Below are 13,680 nucleotides of genomic sequence, written 5' to 3'. Positions count from 1 at the left end.
AGCACTGGCCGGAAACCGTGGTGTTCTGCCCAATGCCTTGTGGGAGTTGTAGTTCTTGGGAGAAGCCCCATCTTTCTCTTTGTAGTGCCCGCCTGCCTGAGAACCTGTGAGCGCTCCTGAGAGGTTTGTGCGTTCTCCACGCTTCTTATTCTGCCCTCTTTGGGGGGCTTTTCAGGTTGATTTTTCACTACTGTATGTGACCCGCACCTGATTGGGTGCTTTGGGAAACTAGCAAACCTAGAAATTTGGATCATCTATCTAAAATGTCAACTAATACTGTTGAACAGAGAATTAGAGAAAAGCTATTCCAATCAGTATTTTTTCGATTCTCAGTCAAGACACGTAGACATTCCCTACATCCAGCAGGTCACCGAGCCCTGAGCTTTATTTAGAAGCCCTTTGAAGTGCCAAAAAGGTAGATCTTTTCTTCTCCATTCCTACTATAACTGCGTTAGTTCTTGCTGGGTAGTCGATGTGGGTTTTACTCTAGTAGTCTTTCTATCTTAGGTCTTTCCCTGCACTTTTTATTTTTATTTATTTTATTTTATTTTTGAGACAGGGTCTTCCTCTGTACCCCAGGCTGGAATGCAGTGGCTCGATCTCAGCTCACTGCAACCTCCCCCTCCCGGGTTCAAGCGATTCTCTTGCCTCAGCCTCCCCAGTAGCTGGGATTACAGAAGCATGCCCGGCTAATTTTTTGTACTTTTAGTAGAGATGGTGTTTCACCACGTTGGCCAGACTGGTCTCAAACTCCTGGCCTCAAGTGATCTGCCCGCGTCGGCCTCCCAGAGTACTGGGATTACAGACTTGAGCCACCACGCCCGGCCTCCCTGCACTTATTAATCAGCTGCCGAACTTCCCAAAACAGCATTTTGAACAGTAGATCTTAGGTTCAGAGGATGAACTGTGAAGTTAGGCAGTCATGAATTCAATCCCAGTTCTGTCACTTAGTGGTTAGGTAACCTTGAACAAGCATTACTTATATAACACCTTGGTTCCCACATCTGTAAAACAAGATAATTATAGCGCTCACAAAAGGTTAGAGTATCAAATAAGATGATGTACGTAAAACTCTCAGTACAGTACCTGGCACATGTATGTGCTCAGTAAATGGTAATTATCAGTATTGCTGTTCTTGTAGAATAATACACATCGCCTGTGTCTGCCTTAGTATCTGTCCCTCAATTCTCCACCTCCAAGATTGCAGTTTCTTGAGAAAAGGTTGTCCATTTCCCGTTGCTTGGTGTCCTGCCTGAGCACGCAGGAAGTAGTCCAGGAATTAATAATGACTTCTCTACGTACAACCTCCAGTCTGCTCCGACTTCAGGCCTTGGTGTGTGACTTCCTTGAAATGTCCTCCTGCCCCTCTTTCCTATCCAAATCCAGCCAGTCCTTCAGGACCCTGTTCTGGTCTCGTCCTCTCTGGGAAGCCCTCCTTGGCTTTGAGTGTTCTTTTACAGCACAACAATTTATTTGTTTTCCTCTAATTGTTTCTGGCTTGAAAAATATACCTTAGGCCGAGCACAGTGGCTCATGCCTGTAATCCCAGAACTTTGGGAGGCCGAGGCAGGTGGATCACGAGGTCAGGAGATCAAGACCATCCTGGCCAACATGGTAAAACCCCGTCTCTATTAAAAATGCAAAAATTAGCTGGGTGTGGTGGCACATGCCTGTAATCCCAGATACTCGGGAGGCTGAGGCTGGAGAACAGCTTGAACCCAGGAGGCGGGGGTTGCAGTGAGCTGAGATCACGCCACTGCACTCCAGTCTGATGCCAGAGCAAGACTCTGTCTCAAAAAAAAAAAAAAAAAGAAAAAAGAAAAGAAAACAACCTTAATGATTAGGTCCTATTTCTGTAGTGTACACTTTTTCAAGGGCAAAGAAAGTGCTCAAGAAACATCTGCTGATTGGATAATTTTTTTTTTTTTTTTTTTTTTTTGAGACAGAGTCTCGCTGTGTCACCCAGGCTGGAGTTCTGTGGCGCTATCTCAGCTCACTGCAACCTCCACCTCCCAGGTTCAAGCGATTCTCCTGCCTCAGCCTCCCAAGTAGCTGAGACTTGTAGACGTGTAGCATGTGCCACCACGTCCAGATAATTTGTATTTTCTTTTTTTTTTTTTGAGACGGAGTCTCGCTCTGTCACCAGGCTGGAATGCAGTGGTGCAATCCCGACTCACTGCAAGCTCCACCTCCCAGTTCAAGCAATTCTTCTGCCTCAGCCTCCCGAGTAGCTGAGATTACATGCATGTGCCACCATGTCCGGATAATTTTTATATTTTTAGTAGAGGTGGGGTTTCACTGTGTTGGCCAGGATGGTCTCAATCTCTTGACCTTGTGATCCGCCCGCCTCAGCCTCCCAAAGTGCTGGGATTACAGGCATGAGTCACCACGCCTGGCCAATTTATTTGTATTTTCAGTAGAGACAGGGTTTCGCCATGTTGGCAGGATGCTCTTGATCTCCTGACCCCGTGATCCATCTGCCTTGGCCTCCCAAAGTGCTGGGGTCCATCTGCCTTGGCCTCCCAAAGTGCTGGGGTTACAGGTGTGAGCCACCATGCCCAGCCAATTGGAGAAATTTTTACTCCTTCCTCCTTCCTTTTTCTTTTTTTCTTTTTTTTTTTTTTTAGACAGAGTCTCACCCTTTGCCCAGGCTGAGTGCAGTGGCACAAACATGGCTCACTGCATGCAGCCTTAACCTCCTGGGCCAGCTGATCCTCTCACTTCAGCCTCCCAAGTAGCTGGGACCACAAGTGTGCCCTACCATGCCTGGGTAATTTTTTATTTTTTTATTTTACTTTAAGGATGGAGTTTTGCCATGTTGCCCAGGCTGGTCTTTAACTCCTGGGCTCAAGTGATCCACCTGTCTCTGCCTCCGAAAGTGTTGGGATTACAGGCATGGGCCACCTTGTTTGCTCAAATATTACTTTCTATAGCCATTTCTCCAGGACCGGAAAGATGGAAAGTGTAGGTGTTCTTGTTTCTCAGACTCTGCTGCACCCAAAAGGAATATATTTTTAGCACACACTGTCCAAATGCCTTACTATGGAGCCACTTCTGAGTCCAGAAGAGAAATGTCTTCATCCTTGGGTTGCCCACTTACACACTGACCCTTTTCCTGCCTGTATCCCATCCGAGTCACTTGTTCTTTCATTAGTACATTTAGCATTCATTTTTTGAGCATCTATTATGTGTCAAGCACTGTGATAGTCACTATAAGAGATACAAAATAGGGCCAGGCACAGTGGCTCACTACCTGTAATCCCAGCACTTTGGAAGGCCGAGGTGGGCAGATCACGAGGTCAGGAGTTCAAGACCAGTCTGACCAACATGGTGAAACCCTGTCTCTACTGAAAATACAAAAATTAGCCGGGCATGGTGGGACACCCTTGTAATCCTAGCTACTCGGGAGGCTGAGGCAGGAGAATCGCTTGAACCCGGGAGGTGGAGGTTACAGTGAGCCGAGATCGTGGCACTTGACTCCAGCCTGGGTGACAGAGCGAGACTCCATCTCAATAAAAAGAGAGATACAAAATAGGATATGGAGCCTGCCTTCAAGAAGGATGACCTATAGTCCTAACCATAACGAAAAGACAAATGAGGTTCAAGCACTCCTCAAAAACAAACAAACAAACAAAAACAGGCAAGGTGGTTCACACCTGCAATCCCAGCACCTTGGAAGGAAGGATTGCTTAAAGCCAGGAGTTCGAGACCAACCTTGGCAACAAAGTGAAACCTGTCTCTACAAAAAAAATTTTTAAGTAGCCAGGTATGGTGCCATGTGCCTGTAACCCCAGCTTGCTCAGGAGGCTGAGATGAAAGACTTGCTTGAGCCCAGGAGTTCGAGGCTGCAGGGAGCTATGATTGCACCACTACTCTCCAGCCTGGTGACAGAGCAACAACCTGTCTCAAAACAAAACACATGGGCCGGTGGCTCATGCCTGTAATCCCAGCACTTTGGGAGGCCGAGGCAGGCGGATCACCTGAGGTCAGGAGTTCAAGACCAGCCTGACCAACGTGGAGAAACCCTGTCTCTACTAAAAATACAAAATTAGCTGGGTGGGGTGGCGCATCCCCGATATAGTCGATGGGAAACATCCACCAAAGTGACTTATGTCAAAGTAAGTCTGTCAAGAAAATCTCGGATTTAGTATAGATTGATCTTTTTCCTTTTTTTCTCTAGAACTAGAGAGAACCTGGGAAAATGCTGTGATAACAGATCATTTCACCCCTGGAACTCTCACATATCTCACTGTGGATCAGAAAGTCTCAGACAAGGGATGGGCTGATGAGGACACATCATCTCTATTCAGTCTCCCTACTGGAATTCATTCTGACTACAGTAGAGAGATTTTGAGTCAATTGCTAAAGGAAGCGTTTCTATTGAAAGAGCTCCAAAAGAATACAAATGCTTCCTGCCATCCTCAAGGGGACTCCAAACCAAGAGACTGAGTAGGACTTTGTTAGATGAGCAGGAATTGTGTGTCAGGATTGGAGGTGTACAGAGCCAGTGTGAGGCCACCTATGGTGTCAGTTGTGCCCCTAGGATGGTATAACAGGTTTCAAGCCTTGTTTCTTTTCTTTCTCTCTCTCTTTTTTTTTTTTTTAAGACAGGGTCTCCCTGTGTCACCCAGGCCGGAGTGCAGTGACTCAATCAGCCTCAACATCCTGGGCTCAAGCAATCCTGTCTCCCTAGTAGCTGGGAGTAAAGGCATGCCCCATCATGCCTAATTTTTTTGTTTTTTGTAGAGATGGTGTCTTGTTATGTTGGCCAGGCTGGTCTTGAACTCCTGGACTCAAGCAATACTCCCTCCTTGGCCTCCCAAAGTGCTGGGATTACAGGTGTGAGCCACCGCGCCCGGCCTACATTGTTTTTTTATTGTGTTTTATTTTTTGTTTTGTTTTTGTTTTTTGTTTTGTTTTGTTTTGTTTTTAAGATAAGGTCTCCCTCTGTGGCCAAGGCTGGAAAGCAGTGGCATGATCACAGCTCACTCCAGCCCTGAACTCCTGGGCTAAAGCGACCCTCCTGTTCCAGCCTCCTGAGTAGCTGGGACCACAGGCACTCGCCACCACGCCCAACTAATTTTTAAATTGTTTGTAGAGACGAGATCTCGTCTCTTGCCCAGACTGATCTTGAACTCCTGGGCTCAAGCAGTCCTCCTGCCTCGGCCTCCCAAAGTGCTGGGATTACAGGCATGAACCACTGTGCCTGGCCAATTTTTTTTTTTTTTTTTTCTTGAGACCGAGTCTCATTCAATCTGGAGTGCAATGCGCGATCTCCGCTCACTGCGATCTCCGCTCACTGCAAACTTTCCCTCCTGGGTTCAAGAGATTCTCCTGCCTCAGCCTCCCCAGTAGCTGGGATCACAGGCAACAGGCACATGCCACCATGCCTGGCTAATTTTTGTATTTTTTTTTTTTTTTTTTTTTTTTTGAGACGGAGTCTCGCTCTGTAGCCCAGGCTGGAGTGCAGTGGCCGGATCTCAGCTCACTGCAAGCTCCGCCTCCCGGGCTTAAGCCATTCTCCAGCCTCAGCCTCCCAAGTAGCTGGGACTACAGGCGCCCGCCACCTTGCCCGGCTAGGTTTTTTTTTGTATTTTTTAGTAGAGACGGGGTTTCACCGTATTATCCAGGATGGTCTCGATCTCTTGACCTCGTGATCCGCCTGTCTCGGCCTCCCAAAGTGCTGGGATTACAGGCTTGAGCCACCGAGCCCGGCCAATTTTTGTATTTTTGATAGAGATGGGATTTCACCATGTTGGCCAGGCTGGTCTCTAACTCCTGACCACAAGTGATCCACCTGCCTCGGCTCCCAAAGTGCTAGAATTACAGGCATGAGCCACTGTGCCTGGCCCTGGCCAATTTCTTATTGTGATTAAATATACATAACACAGGGCCGGGCGCGGTGGCTCAAGCCTGTAATCCCAGCACTTTGGGAGGCCGAGACGGGCGGATCACGAGGTCAGGAGATCGAGACCATCCTGGCTAACATGGTGAAACCTCGTCTCCACTAAAAAATACAAAAAACTAGCCGGGCGAGGTGGCGGGCACCTGTAGTCCCAGCTACTCGGGAGGCTGAGGCAGGAGAATGGCGTAAACCTGGGAGGCGGAACTTGCAGTGAGCTGAGATCCAGCCACTGCACTCCAGCCTGGGCAACAGAGCGCGACTCCGTCTCAAAAAAAAAAAAAAGAAAAAAAAAATATATATATATGCATAACACAAAATTGACCATTTTAACCTTTTTTGTTTAGACAGATTCTCACTCTATCACCCAGGCTGGAGTGCAGCAGCATAATCATGGCTCACTGCAGTCTTGACCTCCTAGGCTTGATCTTCCTGCCTCACCAATTTGGACAAACTGTATCCATCTGAGATCAGTTGGTTAAAGAGGTAGATGTGATGGAAAACTGGCTCTAACTTCTCTAATATTAATTCAACACAGATTTGCTGATTACCCTCCTACGTGGTAAACACTGTTCTAGGCCCTAGGGCAATAGCAGTGGACAAAACAGATAAATCTCCTTACCTTTCTCTCAAAACAGAAAATATCCCTATCTAATGCAGCACTGTCCAGTAGAACTTTCAGTGGTAATGAAAATATTCTATAATATCTCCACTGTCGAACATGGTAGCCACCAACTACATGTGGCTATTGAGCACTTGAAATGTGACTGGGCAGACTGAGGAACTGAATTTTTAATTTTATTTCATTTTAACTCATTTCTTTTTTTTTTTTTTTTTTGGTTTGTTTTGTTTTTATTGATTTTTAATTGTTTTGAGACAGAGTCTCACTCTGTCACACAGGCCAGAGTGCAGTGGTGCGATCTCGGCTCGCTGCAACCTCCGCCTCCCGGGTTCAAGTGATTCTCCTGCCTCAGCCTCCCAAGTAGCTGGGATTACAGACGGTGCCACCATGGCTGGCTAGTTTTTGCATTTTTGGTGGATACAGCGTTTGGCCATGTTGACCAGACTGGTCTCCAACTCCCGACCTCAAGCGATCCACCTACCTTGGCCTCCCAAAGTGCTGAGATTACAGGTGTGAGCCACTGTGCCCAGCCTCGTATTTTTAACTCATTTCAATTTAAGTTTGAATAGCTACATGCAGCTAGTATATTGAACGTCACAGCTCTAGTGTATTTTGACACATGTCCGGACTTCGGCTTGAAATGCAAAAGCCCAGCATTTTGCTACTGAGAAAGCATTTTCTCTGCTTTTTCTCTGAAACAGTTCTTCCTCCACCATTGGGTAAGCTCGGGTCTGAGGTATGGGATGTGGGACAGCTCCCAGTGAGTCCCCCCAAAACCTCCAAATCTTGACTGACCCCATTGAATGTCTGAACCCAGACACCTTCCTGAGGTAGGTGCTTCTAGGTGTACAAAGCACAGGGTGTCCCCCTTCCCCCTACACACATGAAGGATGTCTGTGTCCTCTCAGCCCTTTCACCCTCTTGTTCCCCCCCAGACTCGCAGCCAGTAATGAGGAGCCATTTTAGCATAAGGGCACATCATCCTGAGAGGCAGTCTCTCAGGATGAGAGCGAGAGCATGACATGTTGGTTTGGTTGTAGGTGTCACACTCTGAAGATGGGTGGCGACGTCAGTGAGGAGGCCAGAAACAGGGGTCTCCTTGATCTCACCCAAGAGGCAGCAGCCGGAAGAAGTAGGGCCCCAACTAAAAGTGGGAAAATAGCCAGGCACGGTGACTCACACCTGTAATCCCAGCACATTGAGAGGCCGAGGTGGGCCTGAGGTCAGGAGACTGAGACCCGCCTGGCTAACATAGTGAAACCCTGTCTCTACTAAAAATACAAAAATTAGCTGGGTGTGGTGGCGGGTGCCTGTAATCCCAGTTACTTGGGAGGCTGAGGCAGGAGAATCGCTTGAACCCAGGAGGCGGAGGTTGCAGTGAATCGAGATGGCACCACTGCACTCCAGCCTGGGCGACATAGGGAGACTCTTGTCTCAAACAAAACAAAACAAAACAAAAAACAAAGTGGGAAAGTAGATAAGAACAAGGCAAGGGTCCTTTGTGAAAAGGGACTTCCGGGTATCTGCTCCAGGCTGACTCTGGAAGACAACTTTGGGAGAAAGGGCATGCATACACATCCTATCTCCCAGGCTAGGGGTCTATGTGTGTTACCAACCAGCTACCAAGGGGTCTCTTTTCTTTTCCACAGTGAACTGTGTGCACTCAGTCTCCTGCCAGACACTAGGGGACGCTGGCAGTGTCGGCGAGTCCCTGCGCTGGGCTCTTGCTCTGCCACTGCATCCACCACACGGTAATCAGATGACTTGTCCTAGCTCTTTCCCCTCCCTGGACTGTGAGTACCTAGAGGGCAGGGACACACCTCGTGTTTGTGGAATGGCTTCCCCATAAGTAGTCCCTGAGCATAACTGAGCCATGCGGGGAGAAGACAATCACTGTTGCTGACCCTGCAATGGTCAGGCTTAGCTGGAAAAGGACACCAGATTCCAGAGCCAAGAACAGTACCCCATGCACAATTATTTATTTTGAAACAGTTCAAACCTATAGAAACTTGAAAAGCTGGTTGAATTAACACCTGTATGCCTTTCATCTAGATTTATCAGTCACTAACATTTTGCCCATTTGCTCTCACTCTATATGTAAATTAATATATGTATACACTGTCTTGTGCCACATAATGATGTTTTGGTCAACAATGGATTGTATATACAATGGTGGTCACATAGATTATGATAATGTATTTTCACTGTACCTTTTCTATGTTTAGATACACAAATATCATATGTTACAATTGCCTACAGTATTCGGTACAGTAATGTGCTATATAGGTTTGTGCCCTAGGAGCAATAGGCTGTACCAGACTGCCCAGGTGTATAATAGGCCACACCATCTAGGTTTGTAAGTCCACTGTGTGATGTTCACACAACGACATCACCTAACACCATATTTCTCAGAATGTGTCCCGTGGTTAAGTGATGCCTGACTGTATATGTACAGTCGTCCCTTGGCAACCTTAGGGGATTGGTTGCGAGACCCTTGCAAATACCAAAATCTGTAGATGCTCATTATCTTTATATAAAATGACAGAATATTTGCATATAGCCTATGCATATCCTCCCATATACTTTAATCTTTTTGTTAATTTTTTTTTAAGTAAAATAGAGCAGCCAGGCATGGTGGCTCATGCCTGTAATCCCAGCACTTTGGGAGGCTGAGGCGGACGGATCACCTGAGGTTGGGAGTTTGAGACCAGCCTGACTAATATGGAGAATCCCTATCCCTACTAAAAATATGAAATTAGCTGGGCATGCCTGTATTCCCAGCTACTGGGCTACAGTAGCTCGGATTACAGTTACTTGAGCCTGAGGCAGGAGAATCGCTTGAACCCAGGAGGCAGAGGTTGCAGTGAGCCAAGATCATATCATTGTACTCCAGCCTCCGCAACAAAAGTAAAACTCTGTCTCAAAAATAAATAAATAGGCCGGGCGCGGTGGCTCACGCCTGTAATCCCAGCACTTTGGGAGGCCGAAGCAGGTGGATCACAATGTCAAGAGATCGAGACCATCCTGGCTAACATGGTGAAACCCCGTCTCTACTAAAAATACAAAAAATTAGCCGGGCATGGTGGTGGGTGCCTGTAGTCCCAGCTACTCGGGAGGCTGAGGCAGGAGAATGGTATGAACCCAGGAGGTGGAGCTTGCATGAGCTGAGATCACCCCACTGCACTCCAGCCTGGGCGACAGAGCGAGACTCTGTCTCAAAAATAAATAAATAAATAAATAAATAAATAAATAAATAAATAAATAAAATAAAGTAGAGCAGAATCTCACTATGTTGCCCCAGGTCAGTCTCAAACTCTTCAAGTGATTCTCTTGCCTTGGCCTTCCAGAGTGCTGGGATTACAGGCATGAAGCACTGCACCTGGCCCCTACCATTTATTATTTATTTATATATTTTATATATATAAATATATATATTTTTAAAAGCCCAGATATGGGCTGCTCCTTTTTTTTTTTTTTTTTTGACACAGAGTCTCGTACTGTCGCCCAGGCTGGAGTGCAATGGTGTGACCTTGGTTCACTGCAACTTCCACCTCTTGGGTTTGATTGATTCTCCTGACTCAGCCTCCTGAGTAGCTAGGATTACAGGCACATACCACCATGCCCAGCTATGGGCTGTTCCACTCTTAATTGGACTCTCCATCTCGATCTTCAAGACCAGCCTGGCCAACATGGTGAAGCCCTGTCTCTACTAAATATAGAAAAATTACCCAGCTGTGGTGGCACATGCCTGTAATTCCAGCTACTCGGGAGGGCGAGGCAGGAGAATCACTTGAACCCGGGAGGTGGAGGTTGCAGTGAGCAGAGATCACACCACTGCACTCCAGCCTGGGCAACAAGAGTGAAACTCCGTCTCAAAAAGAAAAAAAAAAAAAGAGCATTTAATGCATTCAGGATATGTCTGTGTGTCCTTTGCAGATATTGCTTTGTAGCTTGTCTTTAGTATTTTAAGTGAACGTGTCTTCTGGGCCAGGACAGTGTTTTTTAACCTCTGTTGTCTACTCAGTTCTCACAGACAGATGGGCGCTGGGTGTAGGTTTGCTCTCTGATCTCCACGCTTCTCTGCGGCACTTCGCCTCCCCCAATGACAGATGCAAAGTCCCATATGTAACAGGATGGGCTGGTGGAGAGCATGCTTCATTCCTTGCTCTTGAATTCCCCCAAGGAAGATCCCAGCCTTGTTCAGACAAAGAGGCGGAAGCAGAACAAAGTTTGCATTCTCCAGCTGAGGAAAAATGAGGTGAAAGAGGAAGACAAGGAGGACAAGGAGGACAAGGAGGATGAGGAAGAGGAGGAGGACCAAGCAGAGGGGCCCCCTTCCTCTTTGCAATCACCTAGGACAGGACAGAGGCAATGCCCGTACTCAAGAATCTGCCAAGTGAGGCACAAGGAGCACCTGAGCACTTGGAAAGTAGCTTGAGCTTATCCACTGGTGAAACCAAGTTGTGTGGCTGGAGTCTGTCCATGTTTTGCCAATACTTATGTAGCTGCTGCCACAGGAAGCAGAAGTCAGTGGAGGAAAACAAGGCATCCGCCCCTGGAGCAGCGAGGAGCCCAGGCGAGACTGACTCAGCTGTGAGCTTCACTAATGGGTGATGGTCCAGATCTCCAAGGGGCTCCAAGGAAAGCTCTTGGCAGAAGCCAGAAGAGCAGAGAGTGTAATCCTTCCACTTAGAAATAAAGCACATTTTATTTTTGTGAATGTCATGTGTGAGCCTGATGATTCCAGGTTTTCCTCTATTTTTTTTTTTTTTTTTTTTTTTGCTAGATGTATTCAATTCCTGCACCACTTTATCTCTTTGAACATCCCATTTTCTTGCTCCTTCCTTCCTTCTCCCTTCCCTCCATCCCTCCCTCCCTCTCTCTTCTTTCTCTTTCTCTTTCTTTCCTTCTTTCCTTCTTTTTCTTTCTCTTTCTTTCTTTCTGTCATTCTTTTCTTCCTTTCTTTCTTTTCTTTTCTTTTTTTTTTGAGACGGAGTCTTGCTCTATCGCCCAGGCTGAAGTACAGTGGCATGATCTCGGCTCACTGCAAGCTCTGCCTCCCAGGTTCATGCCATTCTCCTGTGTCAGCCTCTCGAGGAGCTGGGACCACAGGTGCCCGCCACCACACTCAGCTAGGTTTTTTTGTATTTTTAGTAGACAGGGGGTTTCACTGTGTTAGCCAGGATGGTCTCAATCTCCTGACTTCGTGATCTGCCCACTTTGGCCTCCCAAAGTGCTGGGATTACAGGCATTAGCCACTGCACCCAGCCTCTTTCTTTTTTTCTCTTTCTTTCTTTTCTTTCTTTTTTTCTTTCTTTCTTTCTTTCTTTCTTTCTTTCTTTCTTTCTTTCTTTCTTTCTTTCTTTCTTTCTTTCTTTCTTTCTTTCTCTCTCTCTCTTTCTTTCTCTTTTTGTTTTCTTTTACTTTCCTTCTTTTCTTTTTTTTGACACAGGGTTCCACTCTTGCCCAGGGTGGAGTGCAGTGGGGCCATCATGGCTCATTGCAGCCTCAATCTCCAGGGCTCAAGTGATCCTCCCACCTCAGCCTTCCAAGTAGCTGGGATTACAGGTGTGCGCCACCATGCCCTGAAATTTTTTTTTTTTTTTTTGAGACAGAGTCTTGCTCTTGTCGCCCAGGTTGGAGTGCAATGGCACAATCTCAGCTCACTGCAACCTCCACGTCCCGGGTTCAAATGATTCTCCTGCCTCAGCCTCCCAAGCAGCTGGGATTACAGGTGCCTGCCACTATGCCCAGCTAATTCTTATATTTTAATTTTTATTTTATTTATTTATATTTTTGAGACAGAGTTTTGCTCTTATTGTCCCGGTTAGAGTGCAATGGTGCAATCTCACAGGTGCCCGCCACCATGCCCAGCTAATTTTTTGTGTTTTTAGTAGAGACGCAGTTTCACTATGTTGGCCAGGCTGGTCTTGAACTCCTGACTTCAGGCAATCCACCTGCCTCAGCTTCCCAAAGTGCTGGGATTACAGGCGTGAGCCACCGTGCCCAGCTGATTTTTGTATTTTTAGTAGAGATGGGGTTTCACCATGTTGGCCAGGCTGGTCTTGAACTTCTGACCTCAGATGATCCACCCGCCTTGGTCCCCCAAAGTGCTGGGATTACAGGTGTGAGCCGTCGCGCCCAGCCCATGCCCAGCTAATTTTTTAATTTTTTTGTAGAGATGGGGTTTCATCATGTTGCCCAGACTGGTCTCAAAATCCTGGGCTCAAGCAATCTTCCCGCCTTGGCCTCTCAAAGTGCTGGGATTACAGGTGTGAGCCACTGCACCCAGCCCATCCCCTTCTTTCTTTTTTTTCCTGTTCTTTTTTTTTTTTTTTTGAAACTGAGTCTCGCTCTGCCGCCCAGGCTAGAGTGCACTGGTGCGATCTCAGCTCACTGCAGCCTCTGCCTCCCGGGTTCAAGCAATTCTCCTGTCTCAGCCTCTGAGTAGCTGGGACTACAGCTGCGCACCGCTATGCCCAGCTAATTTTTATATTTTTAGTGCTGGGATTACAGACGTGAGCCACCGCGCCCTGCCTGCAAGTAGCAGTCTATTGCTCCTTTGAGAATAAAGTGTCTTTATTCTCTAGTTGCTTTAAAATATATGTTCTGGCTGGGCGAGATGGCTCATGCCTATAGTCCCAGCTACTCAGGAGACTGAGGCAGGAAGGAGGGTTGCTTGAGCCCAGGAGGTTGAATCTGGAGTCAGTGCATGACGGCACCACTGCACTCCAGATTCGGCAACAGAGCAGGACTGTGTCTCAAAAACAAACAAACAAGGCTGGGTGCAGTGGCTCATGCTTGTAATCCCAGTACTTTGGGAGACTGAGGTGGGTGGATCACGAGGTCAGGAGTTCAAGACCAGCCTGGCCAAGATGGTGAAACCCTGTCTCTACTAACAATACAAAAATTAGCCGGGCATGGTGGCAGAAGCCTGTAATCTCAGCTACTTGGGAGGCTGAGGCAGAGAAGTGCTTGAACCTGGGAGGTGGAGGTTGCCATGAGCGGAGATCACGCCACTGCACTCCAGCCTGGGCAACAGAGCGAGGCTCCATCTCAAAGGAAAAAAAAAAAAAAAAAAAAAAAAAAAATATATATATATATATATATATATATATATATAGGCCGGCAGATTCCAACTTTTTGTCCCTTTAGC

The sequence above is a fragment of the Chlorocebus sabaeus genome, chromosome 20 (assembly GCF_047675955.1).
Source record: "Chlorocebus sabaeus isolate Y175 chromosome 20, mChlSab1.0.hap1, whole genome shotgun sequence".
NCBI classification, from domain to species: Eukaryota; Metazoa; Chordata; class Mammalia; order Primates; family Cercopithecidae; genus Chlorocebus; species Chlorocebus sabaeus.
The sequence above is the reverse complement of the archived record's forward strand: the minus strand, read 5'-3'. Positions refer to the sequence as shown.